Below are 19,088 nucleotides of genomic sequence, written 5' to 3' on the forward strand. Positions count from 1 at the left end.
TGCACACCGCTGAGCACCCAAACTGAGGGTCCTTGAAAGGGTCTGATTTTATAAGGTGCTGGGACTGTGGCTTCTTAAGTGGCATCTCATACGCACCCCAAAACCTCTGTGTATTGCTAAAGGCTGAAAATATTGACCTAGTATTTTCAAAACAGCTTTTGATTTTACTACACACAACTCATTCAACACAGCAAAACCTTCTTCCCTGTTTCTTGCTCTTCATCACTTCATCAGCACTGAGCAGCTGGTGCAGCTGTGGCTCGAAGTCCTGCAGACGCATGCAATTCCCACCTTTGAGTCCTCCCAGCCCTCCCACTCAGGCTTTGAGGGATCCCAACCTGCCTCTGATCATTCAGCACCTCTTGCCTACCTTATCTTCTTCTTTTTCCTGGGCTCTTAACTCACTCAAATCACTGCAAGCCCTTTTCTCCACTTTCAAGCCATTTTCCCCCAGTGCTTCGTTTAGTTCCCAGTCATGCAGAGCTTTCATTTCACTTGACCTCCTCCTTGTCACTTCTCCCTGAGCCATTCCTTTGGTCCATGTCTTCATCTTTAGGTATCTCAAGCCCATTTCTTTGATGACTAATCCCACTGCGCTTCTTTTTGCTTGAATCAACCTGTCCCCAACAACATTCCCATCCTCTTATACTCTCTCCTTCTGTAACGCAAAGCCACTCATCCATGTGCACTGCCCTTTTAACCAAATTACTTCTGTCCATTTAGACTGAAAGCACTCTGCAGAGAAAGAAAAGTGCAGAAGTGCTCACATACGGCACATGCAAATAAAAATAATCACAAGCCTCCCACTTTTAGCTGGCCACTTAATGGCAGCAGGGTGTTCTCAGTACATGCAGTACCACTACGTACCCTGTGCAAAAAGTAGTTTGGCAAGCGTGTTGCATAAATTCATGGCTTAGCTTTCAGCATCACAAGCTCCATCACACCCAGAGAAAACCACTCTGAGAGCAATGTGAGAAAACAAGGAGTTCTGAGAGCCTGACAGTAGCGTGGTGGCATATGCAGAAGAACAGTATTTGAATTAAAATCACAAGTAAGGAGGTCAATAAACATGCTTTACTAGCCTTAGACTGACTTCATTACTAATTCTGCACTTGCAAGATGCAGTGCAATGGCTGGGCTCCACCAAAGGGCAACCTTCTGATGGACGTTACAGCCACCAGTGGGCAGCTCCTTCAACTCCAGCTTCAAAGCTTTGTATAACTGGTTAAAGAATTCCCAGTTTGTGCTTAAAATAATGAATATTTCCAGTCGCCTTTGCCATCGGCAAATAAGTAGAAATGTGAGCCGTGAAATACCTTGTATTTAGGTTTAGCGCTTGTATTTCTTGATTTTTTGACTTTCTCTCCAGGGACCCTGAAGACAGCCAGGAGTTCTGTTGTGAATATTGCATTTTCACACGCAATGCAAAAGCTCAGTGACAAAAGCTTATTTTTTCTATCTATCTTAGCTGTATTCCACTGAAACCCAAGTGCCACAGAAATTTTTGAGTATTCTTCTGAAGACACAGAAGTTCCTCCAGTCCACAACAAAACTGAAGCAAAACACAAAAACTAATTCCTAGCTGGAAGAGTTTGACCAAACCATATCAACCATTCTAACATTTTCCTCTTCTGGGACAGAAAACAGAGCAGAAGGTCCAGAATATATGTGGAAAAGGGAAAGCCCCGGGAGAAACGCAGGCTGCAGAAACACAGCTGTGCAAGCTGCCGAAGCCCAGAAAGCCAGGAGGAAAAGCCAGTAGTTACAAGGTCTTGTGTGTGCAGGGGGAAAAGGGTTACAAGGCAAATCGCTGAGGCTTGGCATCAAAGTCTGAGAGTCAGTGCTCATGAAAATTATGGTGATAAAGCTGAGAAATTACTGCTGGGAGGCAGTACCAGCAAGCCTGGATTCTGCTGGAAAACACCAGGGGCAGAGGGAGAACTGCTGCAATAGGTGAAGGGATCTACCTCAGCCTTTTAGCACTTTGTTTCCCTATAAACTCAGATCAACTGGGGGGGACCACATTCTCCTTCCCAGTGAAGAGATGCCCATGGGGAGGAGATTGATCTGTGGAATGCTAACAACGTTGTGTCTTGTGTGAGCCTCGCAGGATAGCTAGTGTCTCATAGTAGGCTTCTTCCTGAGAAAATAAGGGATAAAATTGCAATGTCCCATGTTTTCTTTTTTTCTGCTTTTTGGCCTGGACTTGAGAATTAAGAGTTTCCTTAAAAGCAACCAACCAATCCACAAAGATCAAACTCTTCCATTAACATTTGATTTTAGTTTAACTCCTAGGAGCATTTCAGTCCCTCTGTTCTCCAGTAAGGAGAAGAGCTATGGACACAGGACTTAGAACTTTCCCAGGTTCCCTAGTCTTTGCAATGAAGCAGAACTGTTAGCTCAAAGCCACTCGATTGTATGAATATGACAGAAGAGAAAAAACAAAGCTAAGGAAAGAAGCAGCTGCAATTAGTTCTCTCAGGGAGTGAACAGGTCCTAAAACAGAACATTTTAATAGGAAAGAAGCTCAATATATATACATATAGGCAAGAGAAAGTCACATATACACGACATTAACTCGAATTCCTATTAAATTTACCTCATGCATGCCAAGGCAGAACTGACAGGAGCAAGGTGAAGTGAAAAATAAAATTAGAGAGCCAGCCCAATTAGCATGTCAAAGTCACCAGGTATTTCTCGAGTGCCCTACGCCAGCCCAATGTCACGCAGCACTGCCAGCATTTCAGAGCAGCTCGCTTTCTGACCTCTCAGCCCTAAAGACTCTGACTTTTTCTATTTCTCCTGCAGATTCTGCACAACAACAACTTGTTAAATCCAGAATCCTTGCTAGGGTAACTGCCAGCTTCTGGTCGCTTGTATAGCATTGAGCAAGAGGTTCCAGGACTGGATAAAGGATTCACACTACCCCCTTTAAATTAACAGTACCTGGGAATTTATCAAACACCTGTAATTAACCCAAGGTATGTTTGTATGTTATTCAGAAGCTAAATTGATAGCTGTTTCTTCCTGATCTAATTGTTTTCTTACAGATAACAACACACTAAGCAACATCTGTAACAAAAAGTTATGCAGAATGATTGATTTTCCATCGTATTTTCATTTCCTCACAGATTTATTTTCCTCACAGTTCAAGGGAATCTATGAATTCACCTAAACAATTTTGGAATGGGTAAGATCTTACCTTCAGGATACACAGCCCATCTGAGCAAACCTTTACATTCACGCTTTGCAATCACGCAACGTTAGTCAGGCTGAGAGGACAGGTTTAAACAGTACTGTTCATAGATTAAGAGTCCCTACACGGCTTTGAACAGAGTGAAATGGCAGCAGTTTCAAATGGGTTCTGAGTAGACTGTGCATCTGTGTCTGTATTTCAGCCTTACCAGGTTTAACCAGGAGGATACAGCTAAACAGAGTTGGCATCAGCTACACCTCTAAATGGTTTTAGCTGCCATCATGGAAAAAGCGAACACCTGAGGTGCACTAAAAGTAATTCAGACAGAACAGCTAACTTGCATTTGTTTTGATACCAGGAACAGCAAAAATTGTATCATATGAATCAGAATCAAACAGTGAACACTGTTTCTTGCACTGTCCCTTGAGCTCTCCACTGCCATCAGTGTTACCATCATCTCCAGCTACTTCAAGGTTTAGTTCTTACAGCAAAGCCCTAAGCACACGGGGGGTACTATGTTTATAACATTGGAATGCAATCACAAAAATGAGATTTTCCTGGGAAATGTTGCTGAAAGACACATGAAACCTATTTGGTGATACAGTGAATATTCAATGTACATGGAACACACGGAAATCTAGGTATCAAACAGTCAGAACTTCATACTGACTGCTATGGTCATTCCAAACAGCCATTTCCCCATAGAAAAGAGATAAAATGGAAATAAAGGTTCCTTAAAAAACTAAGGTTGTTAAAAAACTAAACACGAGTAGTTTCTATGCAACAACTCTACTTATCAGAGACAGATCTTAATCCAATTCATGTAGTACTCTGTCTAAATGGCCTTCACGTACAGTTAGATTAAAATCAATCTCAGCATACAGAGAAGCCTGAATCTTTCATGAGGCATCTTTTGCAACCTAATGTCTTTGTTTCAGCCAGGACAGAATTCTTCAGAGTGCCTGGTATGATGCTGTGTGTGGTTCTAGGAGAAGAACAGTGCTGATAACACGCTGATGTTTGTAGCTGTTGCTAAGCAGTGCTGTACAGAGCCAAAGCCATGCACAGCAAAGGGTACAGGGAGCTGGGAGGGAACAGAATGAGGATGGATGACTTAAAGTGTCCAAAGGGATATTCCATACCGTATGACATCAGGCAGAAGGTGTTTGGAAGGGGAGTTCATCATCTCTTCCACTGCTCAGGGGCTAACTGGGCATTGGTCATCAGAGCAATTGCTTGTGCGTCACTTTATACATACAGTCACAGCTATTTTCCTTATCCTTTTCTCTATCTTATTAAATAGTTCTATCTCAACCCATGGGCTCCACCTTTTTTTTTCCTCCTCAACTCTCTCTCCTATCCCCCTTGGAAGACGGGAGTGAGCAAATAACTGTATGGTACTGAGCCACAGCGCCTAATTTAAAGCAAGTCTTCCTCTTTATGCCTTATCAATACAAGTGTCTCTCTCCTGACAGTGCCCAGTAATAACAGCTTCTACAATTATTTGTTTTCCCTGCTACCAGTTTTACTTAAAGCTAAGCAAAAGCCCTTGCACCAAGAGGGAAAACATTTACTTAGTGAGTTTCACCAGGTGAGCATCAGTCAGCATCTCTGATGTGCTCAGTATACTCTGCAGAAGAGGTGGCAGGTTGTGCTTTGGAAAGAGAAATACTTATCTTATGCAGCAGAACTCCAGCATTGAATGGAGGAACATCCCTGCAACTGAACCTCTCTTGAAAAGTAGTTGGAATTCTATGAGATCAGTCTTAAACACTAACAACATTAGAAGCAGCAAGGCGTTAACCACAACAATAGACAACACAACAACAACAGCACCAAGTTCTGACAATAACCGCTTTTTTGGAGTCGCTGTGCTCTTCACACCTGAAACCACAAGTGGAGCCTCCACTGAAAATAAACCCAAGTGGAAGTGCTTGCCTGACCACGTGTAAATCTCAAACCAAGTGCACTCAGAAATCACCAGTACCAGCCCTCTCTAAAAAGTTGTTTGTTCAACTTATTTCCTGCACGAGCTGTTAAGCATCACACTCTGATGCAATGAGGACACTAACTAGAACAAGATGGGAGAGTTTGAAATCTGAATTTCTACATTCCGTCCTCAGAGAAGTTTCAGTCAGGGCCCTCTGTTGAGTACAGGAATGTCTTGCAGCTTAGAAACTCAAAATATTCAACTCATTTTACTTGCTTCCCAATAATGTACCTCAAAAGCCAGAACATGGAGGAAATGCTGAGCAGGGTATCCCAGGTGTGTGCTGGGGATGCAGGGCTGCACAGGACCCAGCCTTGTGCCACCACCACGTGTCTGTGCTGCCCACCCCAGCTCCAGAAACCACCACATTGCACTCAAGTCTTTCTCCACATTAAGCTAGAGGATGCAACATCCACCTGTGGCTGAAGTATCTGCTCCACCAACCTCATTTTGTCCATCACCAATTTCAGTTGCTGGCCTCCATCAAAAACTAAGGAGTACTGACACAAGCCACAAGAAGAAGCCTCGACATCAGCGACCAGCCTAATGGCTAAGCTTCAGAAAACCTCATTTTCCTCCATCTGGATGACTTTGACTTCTGTGTTTACTCTGAGAACATCTGAAAAGAGTAAAAAAATGGATGGAACACTTGGAGTGCTACATAACCCACGTCAGCTGTGGTGTAGAGGGGCCCAAATCCTTTACAAGGTCATGTAAGGGGAACTGAAGCACAAAGGAAGCTTTGAGGCTCAGAGCTTCACCCTGGGCAGCCGAGAGCTCCATTTACCAGTCACAGGTTTACACTGCATAAACCAGGGAGGATAACAGGGGCTTGATGACAGTTCTGAATGTATAATCCATCTCCCTCAAGGTGAATATATACATATATATATTTAAAATACATCTAAGTATGTTATTTTGCTGCCTGTTTAAAAAATATCCACAAAACATCAGCAAAACTCCCAATATAAGCAGCTTTCAAAATGTTATTTACAATCTTATTGTATTAAATGTTTCTTCCAAGTCTAAACTGACAACAGCAACACTAGCAAAATGAAGTGTTTAGCTGCTAGAAAATGCTGCAAAAACAACTTCAGGAAAATATTAGTTACAACACAGCTGAGACTGGTACCCTCATTACTTCCTCTTCTCAAAAACTCCCTTGCTTCCAGAGTCCCACAGAAAGGCAGTGAGCTGGAACCAGCCCTCCTCCAGCTCTAGGCAGCACCCACCAGCACTGCTGCAGACAATGCAAAACAGGTGACGGAAATAAGGTAATAAAAATGCAAACTGCACAAGTTAGACAAATCCAGCCAACTTAACAACCTCGGTCACGTTCAAACTGCCACCTCCCATTCTGATCAGAGCTTCAGCCACCCCTTGGTTGAAATTGTTCTTCTTGGTTGAGTTTTCACTTCAAATGCAAAACTTGTGCACCATTTTGTACATATGATGCTACAGCTGACAGTTTAGGAGCTTCCCATATGCCTTCCTTGACTTGAAAGAAATCGTCCATATCTTGCACTTCCAAGACCCATGGTGCACAGCTAATCAATGCTGTTTCCATTTACACCATAAATGTTAAAGTTGTCACACCAAAACATCCATCTTCTCCTCATGACAATAAGAAAGGGACCATTTGTAACTTGTATATGAGATGTACTCAAATGAGGTGTTTTTTTTTCAGATTCACATTAAATAACTGTGCTTCACTGAAGAAGTGCCTTACACAAAGCAACACTGAGGAAAAAGAGTACGAGGAAGGGCTACAACTTCAGCGGTGTCATCTTCTAGACACATTGAAAACATGTTTTGCTTCCTTCCTTGGTTCCACTAGACTTCAGTGCATGAGGCACAGTTTTCATGGCTACATAAAGGGCAACAAAATGTACAAAGGACCACATTTTACAAATATCTGCCCAGTATTCTGCATGCAAGGGTGAAGAAACATGCATGTCATATGCATTCCTATTTTTCAGTGTAAAGACAGTGACCCTCTCCTTCTCCTTCCCCTTCCTCAAGCAGAGGAAAGCCTCATTATAGGAAGCAGTGCCTTTCTGTCTCCTCCATGCCTTATAAAAATGATCAATTTCTTGGGCAGAAGGTAAGTCCTGCCATTACCTTTGAGTTCCTTTCCCAGTCTCAAGTAAAGCTGAGCACATTTAAGAACTCTCTGCAAAGCCCTCAGTATTGGCTGAACAGCAGAATCTGGCTTGAGCAGATGAAGATTTGCTGAACCTCAAAGATATTTTACATTGAACCTCAAATGTATTTTAGCTGCATCTAAGGCTAAAGGATAGGACAGAACATCAACCTGACAGCGGGACAGACTATGACCCTGGATAATGTGGGCTGCCTAAGTCCATTAGAGGTTGTAATGCAGACCTGAGAAACAGTTCTGATTCCTAAATACACTCTGCCCTTTTAAAGGAGAAAGAGGAAGAAAGAGAATCTCAAAAATACATTATTTAGTTTAATGCATTATTGCTAAATGAATTCCCTGCCTTAATTTGCTCTAAAAGTAGACACAACACATTAGAAACCACATTTAAACTTTTGTTCCATCCCCACTGTTCCCAAACCACGGTCTGATAGGCAACACTGGAGCCAAATCAGGTTTCCTATGCAAGGAGGCAGCCACCCCATAGCCATTTTTTGTCCACAGTGCTGAGGTCAACATCTGTTTCTGCCTGGAAAATGCACTGAGTTGCAAGCTGTTGTCACCAGCTGGCACAGGAGCCAGCACATCCTGACCCTGAATCTGGCACTGTCCCTGCAGACCGAAGGTCAGTGACTGCTCCAGTACTGGGAGCACAGGGCAACGAGTCAGCAGATGCCCAAGCTGCAGCCCAACACCTTTGTAGAGGGGAAGCCTCCAGGCATACAGAAATGTTGATTTTCAGAGGTGGAGCCGTTGAAGGCAGCCATCTACCCGCATGCAGGAGAGCTGATGGTGACAAGGAAAGCCATCGAGTTAGCTGGTGAAAGTTAACGGTGATGTCAGGCCACAGATCGACTGTCGATGAACCAGGGTAGAAAAACCAATAGTTTGCCTGCTGACCATAATAACAGATTCACGGATAACGAACATGAAATGTGCAGAATTAACTGAGTGGTAAGTAATTAGAAAGAGGATAGCTAGGCAACAGACTGGAATTAATTAATCAGCCACTCTGACTAAAAATCAATGAACAGTTAAATCAAGTAAAATTTAAGTAAAAAAATAAAATGATGGAGAAAGTCAATTGCATGGGGTGGATGCAGACTCCATGCAGATGGGGGGGGGGGAGGCAGAAATTAAGTTGCCTGCTGGAAATCAGTATTGCTGACATGAGGAAAGAGAACTGCAGATCTATGATGGGCCACACACAATTTCACATATAGCTTTTGTAGAACTGCAATCTCTTATCTGAACAATTCACGTCCCATGATGTTACCAGAATGCATCAAACACAAAACCAATGCTGCATCCCAGGGTGCTTCACTTAAAGGGACTGCCTGACCCAACTGCTTCCCAGCAATGAGAGAGCAGCGCACCCCCAATGCACTGATGTGGAAGGGGAGGCACTTTGATTTGCTTTGCAAGTACAGGGATCAAAAGATCTCCCTTACAACAGCACACTGACCTTGACAGCTTTGCTGGGAGGAAACACAGCCAGCAACCAACTGTTCACATAATGTCATGTCACTGCACCATAAAATTTCTGCGAAATTGCAAGCAACTTTTTGTAAGGATATGGGTTTTTAATTAAATTTCATTGAAATGCACGAAAAGTAGCCTCTCTTCTTCCCATCCTTCTTGAATATCTCTGATTTATTTTGTTTTCCTTAGTGGAAAACTGCCTATGGAACACTAATTCTCCTTCATAAATCCAAAAAGCCATCCCACAATTATTAAAATGGCAATCAATTCCTCACAAAAATGAAATGGGAAGTAAACACTGTAAATCTCCATGTACGTTTTATATATTTTCTTAATTTGCAACAAATTTTGTACGCTTAATTCAGAGAAGTTATTTGTATTGCCATGAGGATCAAAACCAATTTCCTAATCTATCAAGGGGAATAAAAGAGCACATTAATTGAATATACTCAGCCACTCTTGAAGTAACCTCCAATGAAATATATTTTCTTTTTGTAGTCTGAATCAAAGAAGAGTGCCTACCCTTCCATATGCAAATATACTTCTTCTCCCCAGGAACAGAATTTACTGGCAGCAAAAGCATGGAAAGCACTACATATTTACCGAGGCAGGTAATTCTGCACATTGAGTTCACCACTCTCTTCCACTTTGGCAGCTTCTGTAGGGTTTTCAGCAGGTAACAATCAGTTCTGACCGAGCACGTAAGCCTTACAGCATCAAATCAAACAGCACCTACCACAGCTTTTGCTCCCTTCTGTATCTCTGTGGGTTTTGTCTGTTGATAGAAAATATTATCCTTTTACCTCGATTTCTCTCATTAACCACACAAAGGGAACCACAGCTTTATCAGCCTGCACACATATAAATCGCAGGCTCCACTCACCCTACCAACAATTGCTCTGGCTTACAACGGGTTTTGGAAAGGAATTACATTGGTGTAAGCAAGATAAAGAACCTAAAACACACTCATTAAAGCGATGGTGGGTAAACTTTTAGTCTGAATGTGCACTGAAACAGAAGAAATGGAAAACTATGACTTTAAATAGCAAAAATGACTTTTGTCAGTGGAAGGAGAACAACATAAATACTCCACAAAGTGATAAAAAGAGTTCAAACCATCTCACTTTGAACTTTGCTACAAAGCTGCTCCACAGAAAACGTTACCAGATCTTTCCACTGCCTACAACTTATTCCAAACTTTTGTCCAAAGGGTAATGAAACATGAAACTAAAATCACATTAATAATTCAGAACACAATAAAACTTCAGATTACTAACAGAGAATACAAAGAATTAACCCTACACCAGAACACCTTCATCTAGCTCTCATGCAGTGACTGGATGTATTAGTATTTAATTGATGAGACCTACTGTGGGCTTTAAAGCATTTTTGAAGTGTATCTCAATATTAGTCCTGAAAAGAAAAACAGAACAACACTAGGAAATACCATCTTGGTCACATTTTTGGCTCAAGACATAGCACTGCTAATGGACAGCTGACTATTTCCTTACCAGGCAGGAATGGCACACTGATCCAGAGATTACTACATGAGTTTTTTAAACTGCAAAGCAAAGTGAATTATATCTTATGTCTTTTGTGGAAAATTACAACTTGGATTTAAGGGTGTACAAGCGTGGAAATGACCTTATTTCAACAGACACAAGATTGCTTGTCATGATAGTTGATAAATCTCCCTCCTATACCGTCAGGGAAAACCTTCACCTCCAGTAAAAGATCACCCACAAAAGTGCATGCCAGTAACACCAGGCACATTATTCACACTTCCAACAAACTGAAACCAGAAGGGATGGGAATAGGAGAGTGCATCTGTTCCACTGATGCCCTGATTTAGGACATCAGCATTTTCCTCTGCAGCAGTATCGTAAGTTTTCCCAGCAATGAGCTATTTTTGCACTTGTCCTCCCTCTGAATTACAAACGTAGTCAGTTATTTTTGTTTTATATTATTTCTGAGATATTTCGGAGTCTTATTTTTCAGCGCGAGTTGTAACATAGATTGGAGGAGAGGTATCTGAAGGACACAGGTCTCCAGTGAAAGATCCCTTCATGCCTTTTTCCCAGGACTTTCCAATGAGGAACCAAGGACAGCCCTGGTCATTCCCCAGAAGCCTGCAGCTGAGTGGGGAGCTGACTTCCAGGCTTTGCCACCTATGTCAGTGCCTTCCCAGCACACACCTTACTCCTCACAGGGACTGTCCCCCTTTTTTGGGATTGCCTAGATGCAGTGAGATGTGCTGAGATCGGGTGACCTCCTAACACCACAGCTGTCTGCTTGCACCCTAATGTGGAAAATGCAAGTCAGATAGCTGAGGCAGTCTGTCCACATTACAGCCCCCCAAGCATATAGAGTCCAGAGGGCAGCTAATATTTCATTCCTAATGCTGGACATCTGCTATCAAAGCTGCTGATGAAGAATCAAATGACAGGAGCAGGGGATCAAAGTGCTCTTTGGTGAGCAGAGCAGGAGGCTTTGTGGAGATGCTAACCCAACCCTGTGTGCTCTAACCCATCAGCTCCCATCTGGCGTGTAAGCCTGAGGATGATGAGCACTTAACGCACTGGAAAGATGGCTCTCCTCATTTTCAGCACAGCTCTGAGATCTAGCTGCAAGTCATCTGCTGTAAAATTCATGTTCAGAAAGCAACTGACTTCATCTTCCCACCACACTGGCAAATTAGGTTCAAGCGTCTGTAATGCTTCCACCTGACAGACAGCAATGATGGAATGCCCCAAGCTCCCACTTGACAGCATGTGGAAAACCTGTAAATTCCAACTAGTGTTCCTGGGATGCATTTACAACAGGACTGGGCTTTGCATTCACCTTCCCAAACCCTCCAAGCCAAGGACAGCATACTACAAAACAGAACTGTGCTAGTCCCCAATCCTTGTTGTCCTTCAGAAGTGGGATACACCAGCAGTTCCACTTAAGGCTAAAGTTTCAAACTCTCCAGGGTCTCTAGAGGCCATGTTTTGGGATAAGTTTCACTCCTGCCCTATTACAGGGTCTAAAGCCATATACCCCAATCTTGTGTGTGACACTCAAGTACAGTCCCATGCTCCTATTTTCCATAATCCTCTAAGATTGCAAATGAAAGGCCAAAGTTCTCAGCAGTGCCCAACTCCCTGAATGCTGCAAGGATTAGGAACACATCCTTAAAGTCATTTTAGGGTCAAGTATGAACTATTTGAATCAGCCATCCTCAGAAACACATAATGCCAAAATCAACACACCCTTCACTTATCCTGATAACCCATTATTGAACCAAAGCACTCCTAGAGCAAACAGCCAGCCGCTCTTTTCCATTCACAGGCTGCATAGGAGGAGGATTTAGCCATTACCAAGCAATCTCTTCCCGTGGATGATAAACTCACTGTTAAGAGGAAAACCTGTTTTATTGACAGTTGCTTACTTCAATTTCCAGGTTTTGTACTCGCAAGGAAAGGCTACCCAGTAATGGCTTGTGGTGGGCAGGGCAGGTTTTCCAAGTGGAGGACTCTCAGTTTGATGTATCAGGACTACAGCTGCTGGTGGACAAAGACATTCGCAAGGGTCCCCCTGGTACCAAATGAATTCCTCAGGGAGTGCTGATGCATCATTCCATCCTTCCTCCTGGTGACTCCAGCACTCCCCCTTCCAATGCTGGCAAGCAGGAGAAGGCTCTGATGAGTGAAGGTTGGTAAGTAAAGCTCAGGAGGTGGCTTTATTGGATGGATGGCACACAAATTCAGTCAACAGGGAGCCCTGCAGTCACCTGCTGTCCCCTCACCCCTGTTTCTGGGAGACAGGATCAGACCCCTACAGAGTCAGAAATTTCATTTTGGAAAGCTTCACTAAAAATTTCCTATTAAGGATGACAGAAACATATTAAAAATGTAAATAAAACTTATATCAAAGGCTGTTTTGTTGCATTCTGCTCAGTATGGAAATAAGGCCATTTCAATTTTACCACATCAGTAACTCCATTCCTAATGCCTTTCTGCTTTCCTCCAGCAGCTTAGTCTTGTGGTTATCTATTAAGATATCCAATGCCTAGTATTTCATGGATTAAGGATAAAATGGTTTTCTGTTATCAAAAAGACACTTTCGATTACTATTATTACAACTGTGAGATACTGCAAATACCACACCAATAGTGGCAAATAAGAAGTTAGCTCACACATAACCCCAGGACCTTAATTGAACGTTTAATACACAGACACAAAAATGAAAGCTACGCAAAAGGGCACAGGCAAGTTCATTACCCAAGGAAAATAAACTCCCTGGCAACAGAAACACCTGCTAGCGGGGGTATGCTTTGAGAAGCCATTGCAGCCCATGGAAGGGAGGCATCTCCTCTTTCTAACGCTTGCTTGTTCCCTAAGCACAGAGCTGAGATCACTGACTGTTGCCATTACTGGAGGCTCTCATTTAGCTTGCAGACAAGACTCCAGGCACGATGTCTAGCACAGAGTGGGGAGGCAGCACCCAAAGCCTGGTCCAGAGCTGTTCCTTGAGCAGCCAGAGGTGTTTCCAAGGCCACGTTTTCCATCTTTTGGATTTTATTAATTCATCCCCCCACATGACTTGCCCAGGAGGCAACAGCCTGCAAGCCGGCCTTGTTTGGAATGCCAGTAGGTGTCACTGTGGGCAATGCTATAGGGGAAGCCAGCGGAAAAAAGTTCAAATCAAAGGGAAAACACCCATCAAATTAATTAACATTCAACATAATCGTTAATTATATTTTTCTGCTTTCACAGATAAAGTGCAGACAATGCATCTTCTACAGATAAAAGGAGCCTTACTAGAAGCAGTTCACTTTTTTCTGCTTCACACCATGCGGGGGTACGGTCTGGAAATCATGCAACATCTGCAAATAAGGTTGGATTTTGTTTCTCTGGTTCCAGAAAACAAAAATGAGGCAAGTCAGGCAAGCTCACTGCCACCAACGTGAGCCTATGTATGGATGTAATCCGTTACATGTGGGTTAAAATAAGGCATTTTTTGAAACTGCTATTAGATTAAGCTCACAGAAGGTGATCTCACAGGACAAAAATAGCCATGAGATCCTCCTTGCAGGCTTCCCATTACAGCAAGCTGAAGCCCCCAGTCTCATTCTCCCCTGCACAAAGTCAAGGCACCAAGTAAATACCTCATTGATGCAGATACAAAGCTTAGGTGACACGTGTCTCAGCTGTCAGAAATAGCTCCAGCAGGTGCTGCTATCAGCCCCAGAGGTGCTCCTTGCTAATCAGACTGCTGGGCCTGAGCTGATGCAGGAGGCACTGAGACAGTGACAGCTGTGTGCTTCTTGGGTAGAACACTGAGAGAAAACAATGCTGTACCATGTTAAGTACAGCTCAGCAACAAAAGTATTAGCACTCTATTTTTGTTAGCTGTATGAATCTGTACTCTGCCCATCATGCTGGAACAAGATGGTGCCAAACTTCCAAACTTACTTAAAGACAGTAAATAGGCGGGTGTTTGTCCATTCCTTCCATCCTCTTCACAAAAACAAACCCACAATAGGTTTCGATATCCAGGCATGCCATAATGCCTCCTACAAACTGCTGTGAGCTAGCAGGTGTTGGAACACGAAGCACATGGCTGGATCACACAGGAGACATCTACTGGGATCTTTGGAGGTTTGCTGTGACCACTCATTCAAATCCATCTTGCACGCTTAACAAAGAATCTGTTCATCTGCTCACGGAAATGACACATTACAGATTTCCTTAAATTCCTTTTTCACGTGTATGAAATCCTGGAAATCATTGAAGATTAGAAGCAAAACCACAGGTTATTTTGTTAGTGGTATTTTTTTTGTGTTTGTCTGTTTTGTTTTTCCCTTATGGCTGTGATGGACAGGATGAAAAACCCATTTACAGATAGTACAGACCAGATAGGTAGGAGCTGGTTTTAATCCAAGCTGTCAGAGCAACCAGGTATGCCCATCATCAAATGTGGCAGCTTTGTAAATGAGCACCTTATCACAGAGTCATCACAAAGAGGATTTAATCTCCACTCAACCCATGGTTACAATATATATACATAATAATAGTAAAAAAAAAAAAACCCTGAAGCTTGGTAACTTCTGCTAAGAAACCTTTCCATGACATTCTCTCTGCCATGTGCCCTGATGGCAACCACAGCACAGCAGAAGCGCTTTTTTTTTGCAGTGATCTAAGTGAGAGGTTTTTACTCATGAGAAGGATGCTTAATGCAAGGGGACAGCATAATAATCAGGACAATGCTCTTCCAGAGGAAGCTGACAAACAGGGAAGGCTAAAACTCCTTTGGAAGATGCATGAAGTTTGCAATAAGAACGCTGTACTTCAAGATTCAGACTGAAAAGCAGAGTCTCCACTTGTTCTCAGGTTATTGCCACTCCTACAATGTGATTTCACAACTCGGTCATCTCTGTTGACCTCGGCAGGCACTCAAAGAATAAGCCATAATTAGATATTTTTAAGGCTGAGCTCTGAGAGCCTCTGCCACAGCTGCACCTCAGGAGGGGTAACAGCACAACATGACCTCAGACTATTATTTCCATGGATGTCAAGAAATATCTGGATGACTTCATAACTGCCTACTTGGAAAAAGAGGTTTCCCCATTACAGCACTGGTGCCACTGTAAAGCATGACCCCACATCTCCCTGATGGAGACCTCCACTACGAAGACTAGCAGTGGCTTTCCCATCCTTACTGCAGGACGCTGCTGAACAGCTAGGAGAGCTAATGCTTTGTGTTTTTTGAGTGCTTATACAGAACTTACTCATCACTTGCATGAAGAAGTCACTAGATGCGTTGGTCTTGCCCTGGGCCCAATCTCATACTGGAGGGATGTACTCTGCTGTGTGCAAAAGGCACAGTCACAATCCTTTCTCATCCCCAAACTTACAAGAAGTTACTCAGCATCCTCTGTCCACTGCAAGCAGGTGCCTCAGCAAGAACAGGGAAAAGATGTAAGACTTAATTACTGTGGGAAGAAACATCACCTTCATTTTTACCACAGCAATCAGGATGGTAACTCTAATGCACAAATGCATGTTGAGGATCTTGACATTGTCGGGGACCAGGGAATATTCAAACAATTCCTTTCCTTTGCTGTGATAATTAAGGGTGAGGTCAGTCATCATTGCCTTTAAAGTGCCTAAACAGGCTACAGAAAACCAGAAGAAGAAAAGCTTTTATCAAAATGATACCTTTTATCCCAATGCAAATGTTAGAGCAATTTTTAAGTTAGCATCACTACACAGTCATGTCATCAGGTAGAAGAAAACATGACTGTTTTTCTGTATCTCCCTGGTATCTTCTAGAATCATATTTAGGTAATTTATCTGTATTTTACACCCTGACAAAGAAAGGAAAGATGATGATCTATTTTCCAATTAGCTTAGCACTCCTTGATTTATTTTTTTTTATGCTGGAGTTCTTTGAACAGCTGCAATTTGCAGTGGAAAATACAGCATATGTACACTGAATGTACACATATTTCACTGATCAAAACATGCCGGTTGGCATCAGCTCCATAGCAGCATCAGTCAAAGGCCCTGTGCTCAGAAGTACATAGGCTTAAAGGTCAAAAAAAAAAAGCATCATATACTCAAGAGGAAGATGCAGTTCTATTCCATTACTCTCAACATTGCAGCTGACTACTTTGTTGTATTGCTGCACATGATATTTTCCAGCTGTCCTTTTTTCCTAGCGTGTGAGGTTGTTTTTTTCTTTGTAGTAGACCCAAAATGCTTATTTTCTGGAGTATGTTTTCATAAATATTAATTTCTCAAATGAGATAAGAAGAAAATACAGCCATCAGAAATTGAAATTCGGACTGTATATGAAACAATGGCAATTTGAATCTGTTTCACTTCCCCCACACGTAGCATTTCAACTATATCCCAAAGCTCCTTTGGTAAATATTAAACATACTCTATTAGAGCGCTAGCTTCAATCAGAAGATAGAAAATCTTTCCTAACCCAAACTTCTTGCTCTTCCTCGCTTTTATTGTAATTCCCCTCTTGTTTGCACTTCTAAATCAGAGCGTTATTCATTTGTTGCCAGTCACCTTTGGTCCAAGCATAATCTGCCATCGAGCTCCACATTCGGGAGACAGCTGTCACCTGCAGGATGGGTCAGCTGAGTACTACATAGGCCTAAGGATGATCCTCAGTGTTATTTGGAAAAAGTACTGATTATATTGAAAGCTAATTAACTTTGTGTATTTCCCCTGTTCTACTGACTGCTAACCATGTGATTTCACATAAAAAGAGTACTGCATTCAGACTACATTAATTAAATGGAGGCATCACAGGATTTTCTAGTCAGTATTAAATTCACAAGGTGGGGAAAGAAGGATGGTTGGCATCTTAGCGTGGAAGCTATCAAAGCACAGGCCCCGCAATGGAAAAAAAGAAAGAGAAAAAAAACCCAAGAAACAAAAAACAGAGAATGACAAGAAATTCTCATCAAAGAAATTTACAGTGGCATTAATTAAATGGCTTAAGACGTGTTGCTGCAATCCATGCTTTCAGCACTTGCAGATCACTCTCCCAAAACATGCTCTGTGTGCAACTAGTAAGCTGCCCCAACAGAGTCCAGGCTTGGCGTAATCAGCCTGTGGTATTTAACACATTTCTCTGCCCTTGTACTGCTCAAAGAGTTTGGCAGCTTCTTTTGTCTACTACAACACATGCTTTGGGATCAACGAGGTTGTCAAACCATGGCCTTCCGGGATACAGGATAGCACATTACCAGCACTTAGGACTCCACAACACAATAAGTTAAAATTCTGAGATAGCACTTGTAGTGAGAGTTTCCAAAACAGACATGGAACATAAGGAACCCAGGGTCTAAATGCAATCCCAACCCAATATGAACAGTAAAAGGACAAAGCCTAGGACTTGTTAATTAAGTGGCTGGCATCCCTGATTTGGGGGAATTTTATATTAAATCATATTTAAGAGTACACACTCCAGCAGAGGTATCTACAGCCCTGGATACATAATACATAGGAAAAAATATATTTGTTGTAGTAAGGTTTGACATTATCTGTGAAAAGGAACAATATTTTGCTGCTCAGATTCAAACATAACATCTGATGTGGATTAGCACACTAAATCTGAAACAGTGAAGGAACATCAAGTACACAGGATTTAGAAAATCCCACAGTTAGAAATGGATGTGAAACCTTATTTCAATCCCTTTCTACGCATTTGCAACTATAAAAATTCTAAATCATATGATCATCTATTATTCTCTCCAGGCCCTCTGCATTCCTACCACTTTCCCCTATCTTGAAAGCCAGGACAGATACTCAGTAAGATTACACGCCCATCCCCAACACACAGACAAAGCAATCTCACTCTTTGAAACAAGATTAGTAGTTTAACTTGGAAAAAAACTTTAGAAAAATCACCTGTGGGCCAGCAGCTGCAAGGAATAATTTGAGATTAATGGATAAGCCATCAAATTCATAAACTAGTGGAAATGGTTTCAAAAAAGAGAAGGTCGAACAACCTTAATTATAAGGTATTGTTAACCGTAATACTGATACCCAATATAAATCTTTCAAGGACATAAGCTTTACGTTTGAATGACACAAAGGATATACCTAAAGGAGGAAAAGGCTACGAGAAAGGAAACCAACCTCAAGATGGAAATGTGTTGCGGCTTAACCTGGCAGGCAGCTCAGCACCACACAGCTGTTTACTCATTCCCCCAAGTGGGATAAGGAAGAAAACTGGAAGCAAAACAGAACTCATGGGTTGAAACAAAAAATGATCACCAAGACAGAAAAGGAAAATAAAAACAACAACAAAAGCCCACCAATGCCCAGCCAACCCCTAAGCAGGGGCTGGTCCCCATTCCTCACAGCTCTACAGCCTCCCATATGCTGTCAGGTGCTATGGAATAAGCCCTTGCCTAACTCAGGCCAGCTGTCCAGGCTCCACCCCACCTCCTGGAGCATTCCCAGCACTCAGCAACAACTGCAGCATTGCTGTGCTATTAACTCTGTCTCAGCTGAAACCAGGACACAATGAAATATGTCATTTTTGTCCTAAGGAAAAACAGAAAGGGAGGTCAGAGCCCACAAAATCTGAGCACTACCCATGCTCGCTTCTAGCCCATTCCTACCCTTGGCCACACTAGGAATAAAGATGCTGCATTAACTTTCTTCCCTCAGATGTGCTACAGTCATCTTCACAAGTTCACCTGTCCTGTTTGCCCACGAATTTCTTTTTCACAATGTCTGCACTCA

The 19,088-nt window shown here is 42.4% G+C and overlaps 1 protein-coding gene across 10 annotated transcripts in view; it reads right to left on the reverse strand.

Moving 5' to 3' along the window:
* The window catches only part of PRKG1 (protein kinase cGMP-dependent 1), a 369,156-nt gene that overhangs the window by 112,294 nt on the left and 237,774 nt on the right, over positions 1–19,088 (reverse strand). The window contains exons 1-2 of one of the 10 annotated variants that reach the window (XM_072340920.1): positions 18,656–18,682; positions 18,477–18,569 (exon numbers count right to left, since the gene is read on the reverse strand). The exons of 8 other annotated variants lie outside the window; for them this stretch is intronic. The gene's annotated coding sequence lies outside the window, so the exon portion shown is untranslated. Of the gene's footprint in view, positions 1–18,476; positions 18,591–18,655; positions 18,683–19,088 lie in introns of those variants that run through there. One more of the 10 variants, XM_072340921.1, reaches the window with a different exon arrangement.

Source organism: Excalfactoria chinensis, chromosome 6, assembly GCF_039878825.1.
Source record: "Excalfactoria chinensis isolate bCotChi1 chromosome 6, bCotChi1.hap2, whole genome shotgun sequence".
Lineage (NCBI taxonomy): Eukaryota > Metazoa > Chordata > Aves > Galliformes > Phasianidae > Excalfactoria > Excalfactoria chinensis.